Source organism: Hemicordylus capensis, chromosome 4 (assembly GCF_027244095.1).
Source record: "Hemicordylus capensis ecotype Gifberg chromosome 4, rHemCap1.1.pri, whole genome shotgun sequence".
Taxonomy (NCBI): domain Eukaryota; kingdom Metazoa; phylum Chordata; class Lepidosauria; order Squamata; family Cordylidae; genus Hemicordylus; species Hemicordylus capensis.
Genome location: NC_069660.1, coordinates 200,842,449 through 200,852,026, shown reverse-complemented (window position 1 = coordinate 200,852,026; position 9,578 = coordinate 200,842,449). Strand labels below are relative to the sequence as shown.

Below are 9,578 nucleotides of genomic sequence, written 5' to 3'. Positions count from 1 at the left end.
CAGCAGTGGAATATTTACTCTGTTCTTTACAAGTCGACAGAGTGGATTTTGTTTCTTGCTTTTAATCTGGCAAATGGAGGGTAGGCTGCCCATGAATGGACATGGGCGAGTTGTGGGTGGATAGGGCCCCAGTGGTAGTTGGTCCCAGCATGCTGTCTTTATCTGCCATCTGTCAGCTGATGGACTGTGGGCTGGGAAAAGAAGAATGGAGGCATCCACCTCTCACACTTGTTCTTACATTAAACAGAAGTATGTTCACATTCCTCTTTTATCTGTACAATAACCCTGTGAGGTAGGTTACGTTGAGGCCTCTCCAGTCCATATTCAATGCCCTGCCCTCTACGTCAACACCAACTCTCAAAAATATCACTGCCACTAGAAAAGAAAATATTTGGAACAATGACACGTACTGGCCAAAGTTGTCTAGATAATAACAATAAACAGGCAAACTGTTATTTTTCAGATTAATACTATAAACACTACACTATAGTATAGACCGCACGGGCTATATATTGCTACATATCAACTATATATTGCTAGGATTTAGGACTCTTCTTGAAAAACAACCACCACCCAAAACATGGTGAAAGTAATTTGTAATGCCTAACATTTGCTCACTCTACTCAAACAGTATTTCTTGAAGGGATGGACATTTGATAGACATTTGAAGGAGCTACTGGAAAACGAATGAATGACATTAATGAGTTAGCCTGCTAAGCTATCTCTGGCTAATCAGGTTTGGGAAATGTGGAACCTCTGCATGTACTGGGGGTGGGTGGGAAATTGCACTTATGTGGCATGCAGAAGACAGGTTACACACACTGCCTTTCCTAATTGGCCTAATGGAAACGGAAATATCTTGCAAAAAAGACCACACCAATTTATCCCCTGTATTCAGAGTCTAGAGAATTGCAGACAGACATTTGAGAGCAGAAATGGCATCTCCTATGGGGATGCTTAATTATGAACAGATCTCCTCTGATTTCTCCCTCTCCCTCTCTTTGTTATTTTTTTCACTCTTTTTTCCCCCAGCTGCAGTCGGATAAAGAGCAAAATGTTTCCTATAGAAACCACAACAGACATTGAATTTGGAGAGTTTTTTTTAAAAATTAACAAAGTTCATTTTCAACCCAAACAAAATTAACCTGCTTAAACAAACTTGTTAGGGCTGATTCTTCTTCTTCTTCTTTTTATTTAAAAAAGACAATCGGAGCTGGCCTACTTCCAAGAATGCTCTCCATCTGTCGGGTGACTTCAAAGCAAAACAGGAGGGATAAATTCCCATATCAAAAGAACTTAACAAGCTGCTGACCTATGAGATAATGAATGTATTACCATAGCATTGGTGGCAAAGGAGGTGGTAGGATTCACCATTATTACAAATATCAAAGTTGTTGGGAATTTATTTTACACTAAACATTCAGAAGAGATTGCTACTATGGCTACAAATGAAAACGCTGCCATTAATGGGTCTTTCCAGAATCCAGACAATCAGATTATTATAGCAAAATAATTGTGCATTGGCTTCTCATTCTCAGTGCACAGTTGCCCACACGTCTTCCCTCCAGCATGGCTTCTGGTTATCTTTGAAGACAAGTTTCTGGGGTAGAAATAACAGCAGGGCTGAGGTGAGGAGCAATTGCTTTCTTGTTGCGCATGTTAGCACAGGGCTGGTCACTGTTAGAAAAGCTGGACTAGGTGAACCTTGGTGTTGTGTTTCTAATGAATCCATTCCTTGATCCAGGCCAGGTTTTAGATTAGTTACAACCTGCCCCACCTCCAGTCTTAGACAGAAAAGCAACAAGCTGCAAGAGAATAGAAAACAGTCTGCACATGCTTTTGTGTAAACAAGGCTTATTTTGTTAAACTATTAATATTCTTAATTATACTTCACTGCCTGGTCCTTGTATGTCACAGCTCTTTCCTCTGGATTCTACACGCAGATTACATGCATTGCTTTGGTTACCTGTGTGCTTCTGAATCCAATTTAAGGGTCTTGTTCTAACCTTTAAAACCCTAATCAACTTGGGACCTGGGAATTTTAAGGACCGCCTTCTCCAATATGTATCTCATCACCTCTTCTGTTTGGGATGAGAGTGGGTCTTGCGGTAGCAAGCAAGAATTGTCCCACTTGCTAAGCAGGGTCCACCCTGGCTTGCATTTGGATGGGTGACTACACGTGGGCACTTCCTTCTGTAAGATATTCTCCATTGGAGATGTGGCATAGCTCAATGGCAGAGTATCTGCTTGCATTCAGAAGGTCCCCTGGCATCTCCAGGTATGGCTGACTGAAACCTTGTAGAGCTGCTGTTAGTGTAGTGTAGAGTCTGGTCTGACTCAGGGGCCAGGTTCAGATGTACAGGAAAACGACAGTTATAGCTGACCGAGGTTGTAACTGCAGTACGCCCAAATGCTTACCACCAAACTGCAATCAGAACCTTCGTTTCCCCCCCTAAGGTTTGCGTTCTGCCCAACTGCTGACTCAGCTATTACTGCAGTTTTGCACTCATCTCCAAACCACAGTCATAGAGGCAGCAGCGCAGACCCACCTGAGCACAGAGCTGCTCCATGCTCTTGGCACTTCTTGCTGTCAGCTTCTCAGGAAACTGGCCACACCCCTCCTGTCAGCCGTGCAGCTATGGAGTTTCCAGGCAACAGGGAGGCCACCATGCCCCATCCCAGATTGGCCAGCCTGTCAAGCTGCACAGCCACTAGGGGGCACACCCTATTTGAACTCCGTCCCTTGCTCCCCCCCACCAGGCAAGCGGTAGGGCAAGGGCATGGGAGGACAGGATGGGCACTCAGTACTTTGCTCCCTGAGAAGGGATCAGCAGCCATGTATGTCCACAACAGTCATGTATGTGCTCCAATTAGCAGCACAAGCAAGGCACCCCATCAGGACACTGGGAGTGGGGACTGGAAACCAGGGCTCTCCTCACACAGGAATCCACGCCCTGGGAAATCATATGGCACCATGTCGGACCCAGCTTGGGAACTTTGAATGGGTTTAAAGGTCTGCGCCTGACCCCTGTGCCCATACTGTTCATGCAAGTGGTTACGCCCTGGCAAATGCCCCCCTCATGGCAAGGATAGCCAGAATGCACAGGGCATCTCCTCTCTGCCCGGGGAGCAAATATCCAGAATGGGGGGGGGGTTTGCTTCTGTCCGGCTTTGAGGGGCTGCCACAAGCAGGGATTCAGGAGCAGCAAAGTTCACATATAAGTTGGGGAATTGAGCCCCAGTCCCTTCCTCTTTGGGGGGGTTTGTGCCCCCCCCAGGCTTACTCATGAGCAGGGCCAGGCAGACGGATTGGCAATGTACCTCCATCAGAGCCAGAGCCAAAAGCCATGGCTCAAGAGAGTGCCAGGCCATGGGACACCACCAGACAACTCACGAAAAGGACCATCAGAAGGGAGAATTGCCAAACGAGAACGCTACTGATGTCTGACAGCAAAACATCTCCTTCTTCCTGGACAGCCCTCTCACAAGAATGTCAGGCCATAGGGTCTCTAAAAAGAGCAAAGTTGCTTTTTGGATAGTAGCCGCCGGGAGTGGTCCCTCAGAAACGTCTCTCCATGTCTTGGGGACCCTGGCCAAGCAGCTGCAAAAATGTTCCCTCTGCCAGCCCACCTGCATGTCCATGTGGAGATGTGCTACCCCCGTCCGTGGGGTGCCCCCATGGGTGGTGCCGCTGTCCTGGGGAAGCTGGAAAATGGCTCTCTACTCCTGTGAACACCTGTGCCTGGAGATCTGCATATGGCACCATGCTGGGCCAGACCTGGGAATTTTGAATGGGTTTAAGGATCCATGCCAGAGCCCCTAGTCTGCACCATCCATGCAAATGCTTTGGGTAGGGGTGTTATTGGCAGGTTTTGAAAGATGCCCCCCATCAAGGATTCCTTAGCAGCCAGCTCTATATTTTCCACAGAGGTTGGGGAAGGGGTGGCCAGCCCCTTCCCCTTTTGGGCGGTTCGTGCCCCCTGGCTTAATCATGATCAAGGCTGGTCACCAAGGTTAATCTTGGGTAAACTGGTCTCCTTTTTAAAGGATCCAGCCACTTGACCTGGGGCTCACTGGCCAGCCATGACAGGGAAAGGCCATGGGGATACACCCAGACAACTCATGAGAGGGACCATTGTGGGGGAGAGAGAAATGCTGGACACATCAAAACTGATTCAAGAGGGCAATACATCCCCTTTCCCCAACATCTCCCTCATGAGAGTGTCAGGTCACGGGGGCTCTGGATAGAGTCAGGTTGCTGTGTGCAGGTGAACCTCAGGGAGGGGAGTTTTGTGGGGATCTGTTCTTTTTTTAACAAAGAAAGGGTGGGGAAATGGGGCCCAGCCACTTCCCTGGGGTGGGATGGTGGGGGGGGGGGGTTGCAACCCCGGCTTACTCATGAGCAGGGCCAGTGGGATAATAATCCCTTCAGTTCTTGGAGTGATACTTCCTCTGTGATGAGGAAGCCCACACGGACACCACCAACGCACAAAAGTGTCAGGCCATGGGTGCTCCTAGTAGAGAAGTTGGGAAGTGGTGGCCAGGGGTATCCCAGAGACTGCTTTCCTGGTCCCGGGGATGGTGGCCAAGGTGCCGGGGAAGCCAGTCCCCTGCCTGGCTGTGTGCACCTGTGAAACAGGTGCATGCTCACCTGTGGCCCCTGTAGTCAACCCAGCTGCCTTGGGGTTGGGGGAGCAGAGGAAAGTGCCCTCTCATGCAATTCCCTGCACCCGCTTATCTGCATATGGCACACAGAGTGGACCCAGGATTTTTAAATATGTGTAAATGTGCGTTCCCATTGGCCCACTCCACAGCCATGCACATGGCCAGGCTATGGCAAAAGGGGTGTGAGGATGTCCTCTGGGGTGCGTGCAAGGCTTCAGAGGGATTTGGGGAGAGGGAGGTAGTGGGGATTAAAAAAAAACACTTTTAAACAAAGAATGTTGGGGGCTGTGCTTTAGTGGGGGATTCCCTGGTGGTTAACTGGGCTGGCTATTTTGTGAGCTCTCCGTATGCGGGGGGTGGGGGGTGGGTGATTTGCCCTTTTACAGGTAAAACCAGTCTACATTCCCAGTAGACTGGCCCTCTCATGAGACTGCCAGCCCACCAGCACTAAGCTGCTGGACAGAAGGAAATTACTTGGGTCTGTATGGGCTGCTTTGCTGGGTTCACCGCTCACGACATCTTCTTACGTTATGGTGGGAAGGGCCCCCACCCCCCGCCCTGCATCCTTTGCCCTCCCTATCTGCACATCCCATTCTAGTGAATGTGGGGTTTCCCCTCCCCTCCTGCACGGAAAGCAGGATCCCATATCCCCCTGGCCCCCAACCCCTCTGAGAATTTGAGTTTGCATGGTGCTTTCAGTGTGGGTGTCTACTTTGGGCGGGGGTGGTGTCGCCATGGTTGGAAGAATCTGCGCTGACATTGCAGTGCTGGCATTGAAAGGCTGTCAATGCCCTTTCCCTGCCGAGGGCGGGCAGAGGGCTCCCAAAATGCATGACCTTCGGAGTGTCTCAAAATGCAGAGTCTTCAGAGTGGGCGGTGTATCAAATGTTTCCAATAAATAAATAAATGAATAAATAAATGATTGTGCTTGGCACACCCATTCAAGAAGATCATATCCCATTGAAGCTGCCCCGTTGACACAGTGATGCTTTGCCCACCGTCTGGCTGCAGAGCTGTCTGGGATCGGGCTGGGAGGCCAAGCAGGAGGGAGAGTCTCTCCTCTCTTTCAACTGCAGTTTTGCTGGCTGTGGTTGGTTGAATGCCTGCGGTGTGAACTGGAGTTAGGACTTGTAGCCCTGGCCATGATCAACTGTGTTTTTCCTTTACGTCTGAACCCGGCCACTCTAAGGCAGCTTCCTATGCTCCTATATACATCTGAGGCTCTGCTCCAAACACAGTTTCCTCATGAAGGGAGGCAGCTGGAGGTATCCACTAGGAACAGGGCTTTTCCCCCCTGTGGTGGCCCTGTGTTAAGGCTTGGCTTTTTCTCAAAACATTTGGTCAGGAGTGAAGATCACCACTGGCTGCTTCTGCTGTTCTTTTTCACATTGTTTAGATGTTATTTTGTTTTAACTATTCCTTGCTTTGCAGCATGGTTTATTTTTGCAGCATATTGTTTTACGTTAGTGACGTAAGCCACTTTGGGCCGTGATTCATGGGGAAAGCAGGATATATATCTTTAAAAATGAATGATATAAATAAACCAGTCTGATCCAACAGGGCATTTATTATGGTATTCTGTCAGGATTTCCTGTGCAACAGGAAATAACAGGTCAGGATCAGGAAGCTCACCTACAGCCTTCTGGAGAACAAGCTGGCCAACCACTCCAAACCGTGTGCTTCCCATGCAACTCTGAGAAAATTGGGTGTGATATGAGTGCAATGGCATCTGTCTTGGTTGAGCATGTCTGGTTACCCGGCCATGAGATAAGTCCTGATACTGCATAGAGCAGGCTTGTTCTTGTGAGCCTTGGAGCAGAGTGAAAACTCTCAAGAGTGGGGGTTCAGGGGTGACTTTAAGGAGCAGGTGGAGACTGAGAAGGAGAAAAGAGTGGGCAACTGGGTTTCCAGGGAGGAGCCAGCTGGATGAAGCTACTTGCTGGAGGAGAAGGGCCTAGTGCTATGGAAATTCCTTCCCTCCTTGACTGAAGTCTCTGGGGCATCGTGTGGGGGGAGGCTAACACGTATTCTGATTGTCTTCAGTGAGTTAGAAAAATAGGTGGTCTGTATTTTAACAAATTACTGAACTTGTTTCCTCCACAATCTTTCCCCCATTTTCATGATCTTGCAAAGAAAAGCAAGTTGTAGAAGAATATAGGTACTATTTTTTTTTTAAAGTCCCTTCTAGGCTTCTAAACGGTAGCTTTTTCTTGCTGCCTGTTTCAAAGTGCAGCAGTTGTACCAGCTTTGCGTTTCAACTTCAAGCTGTGCTTTTCTGATGGCCTAACCCAGCAAGGGAGCTTTCAACAGTGAGGGAGAATTAAGGGGTTCTTTTGGAATTCGAGAGAGACTTTTTTTAAAAAAGAAAAAAGAACAGCAATTAGCATCGCCTTTTGACCCAGATACCTTTTTTTTTTTTTTGGCCTGTAACTAAAAAGAAAATTGAGGAAGTAACATTCCCGGTGGTCTGCCAGAAACGCATGCCACATATGCTCTCCTGAACCTATATCAGTTTGAGTTTTTGGCCAGACATTCCGTAATCTGTAAAGATCACCATGGAATGCCAGCCTTATGTGGGGCAGGAATTAAATGAATTTGCACTCTTCAGAGTCCTAGAAGTAAAGAAAACCCATCATGCCAGTATAAAATGATGAAAAAGGACATAGACCCATGGTGTCTCATTTTGTCACTTAGTTTTCTTGAGATACTTCCCTGTTAGAGCTGGCTCAGCATGGATGTAAAAGAATTGGTTTCCTGACATTCGAGTATTCAGCATTTGATGATGGGCAGCTGAATCTGTGGGCCAACTCCATTGCAAAGGAAGGATTGCATTTGAGGTTTTGTGAGATGCTATAAAATATCTGTATCTGTGCCACCCCTCTTGGGAACTGAAGGAATGGAGGCAGTGCTGGCTCCAGATTTCAGGTGACATTTCTTTAAGAGGAGAGCTGGTCTTGTGGTAGCAAGCATGACATGTCCCCTTAGCTAAGCAGGCTCCACCCTGGTTGCATATGAATGGGAGACTTGATGTGTGAGTACTGTAAGATATTCCCCTTAGAGGATGGTGTTGCTCTGGGAAGAGCAGAAGGATCTAAGTTCCCTCCCTGGCATTTCCAAGATGGAGCTGAGAGAGATTCCTGCTGCAACCTTGGAGAAGCTGCTGCCAGTATGGGTAGACAACATTGAGCTAGATGGACCAATGGTATATGGCAGCTTCCTATGTTCCTATCCTATGAACATTCCCAGAAGGAGCGATGGAGCCACTCCTTCCCAGAGCGGCTCCATCCCCTAAGGGGAATATCTCACAGTGCTCACATATCAAGTCTCCCATTAATATGCAAGCAGGGTGGACCCTGCTTAGCTAAGGGGACAAGTTATGCTTGCTACCACAAGAACAGCTCTCCTCCCATAGACCAGCTCTCCTCTCATAGACCTGCTCTCATTGGCTGCTGCATCAGGAGAATTTCCACCAAGTATTAGTCCATGAGGCAGACCCACATTTTTTTCCCCTTTTGTGGAATTCTTTGCCATGGGATGTGGTGATGGCCACCAGCTTGGCTGACTTTAAAAGGGGCTTAGACAAATTCATGGAGAACAGGTCTATCAATGGCTACTAGTCTGGTGGCTGTGGGCTATCTCCAGCCTCAGAGGCATGATGCCTCTCAATGCCAGTTGCAAGGGAGCAACAGCAGGAGACAGGGCATGCACATACCTCTTGCCTGTGGGCTCCCCAGAGGAATCTGGTGGACAACTGTGTGAAACAGGATGCTGGACTAGATAGGCCTTGGGCTGATCCAACAGGGATGTTCCTATGACTTTTGGCAAATTGCCCTCCATGGGCAGCTCCAACATGGGCAGTTCCTGAAAGAATCACTCCACCACCACTACCCAAAGGCTATGGGCACAGAGGTGGTCTCAGGGATCATCAGTGAAAGCCCTGAGGCTTTAGCAGCTCCCCAGTGGTACCAATTCCTGGTGTAGAAAACGGCTATGGTGTGGGTTCCTTCACATGACCTTGAACATCCCATGTTACTAAAAGTTGGACATCCAAAGTTACTGCCCTACAGCACCGGCTCCCATGATTCTACAGTGAATGTCTGAGGAGGTCCTGCAATGTTTAGACTGTGTTTTATTCTCACATTAAGTCATCATTTAATGCTACATGGTTGAACTGGCCAATAAGTGTGATTTACATAATTGTGTTGACAGGTAGGTGAGATGACTTTACTATTTTGCATGGGCATGTGTTTGTCTTAAACCAAACCAAACCAAACCAAACCAAACCAAACCAAACCCTAGTTGCCACATGGGGACTGTTGCCTCTTCAATGCGAAAATAAGTGGTAAAATGTTGCATCAGAAACAAATGCACATGCAATTCAGGCCAGAAACTTATGTCTTCGAAGAGTTTTTCTAATAATTACATTAAATATTTTTCAGTGACAAAAAAGCAGTACATAAAGCAGCGACACAACAACTAATGTTCACTTACATATTCTCTTTTCAGAGTTACCAGAGATCAAACTCCTCCATAGTACAACATGAGGTGAGGTCATTCTCACAATCAGCCATACCTGGATAGGACAGGTCATGAGCATTGCTGATCCTACCGCTCCTCCCCAGGGTAGCCCTGCTTTTCTACCTAGACAGAAAGTGAGGTGGGAGGACAAGTGCGCACCTCCTACCTCACTTTCTGGTCATGTGGGTGTTTTGGCTGCTGGCTGCTACTCCCAGGCTGCTGGCAGCCATCTTTGCCATAGAGCTGGTGGAGGGGAGGAGCGGCCTGCTAGCACAAATTCTCCCAATGCACAGCACTGCTTGTGTAGTGCATTGTGGGATTCCTAGTGGCCTGGCCTCCTTCCCCCTGCTCCCAATCACTGCACTGCTCATATGGGCAGGAAGGTGGCAGATCCC

At 48.1% G+C, this 9,578-nt stretch overlaps 1 long non-coding RNA gene across 1 annotated transcript in view; it reads right to left on the bottom strand.

Annotated features, from left to right (window-relative positions):
• Positions 1-419: 419 nt before the first annotated feature.
• LOC128324495 (uncharacterized) overlaps positions 420-9,578 on the bottom strand; it is a 28,556-nt gene continuing 19,397 nt past the window's right edge. The window contains exon 4 of the long non-coding RNA XR_008306899.1: positions 420-1,805. This is a non-coding gene — a long non-coding RNA (uncharacterized LOC128324495). The remainder of the gene's footprint in view (positions 1,806-9,578) is intronic.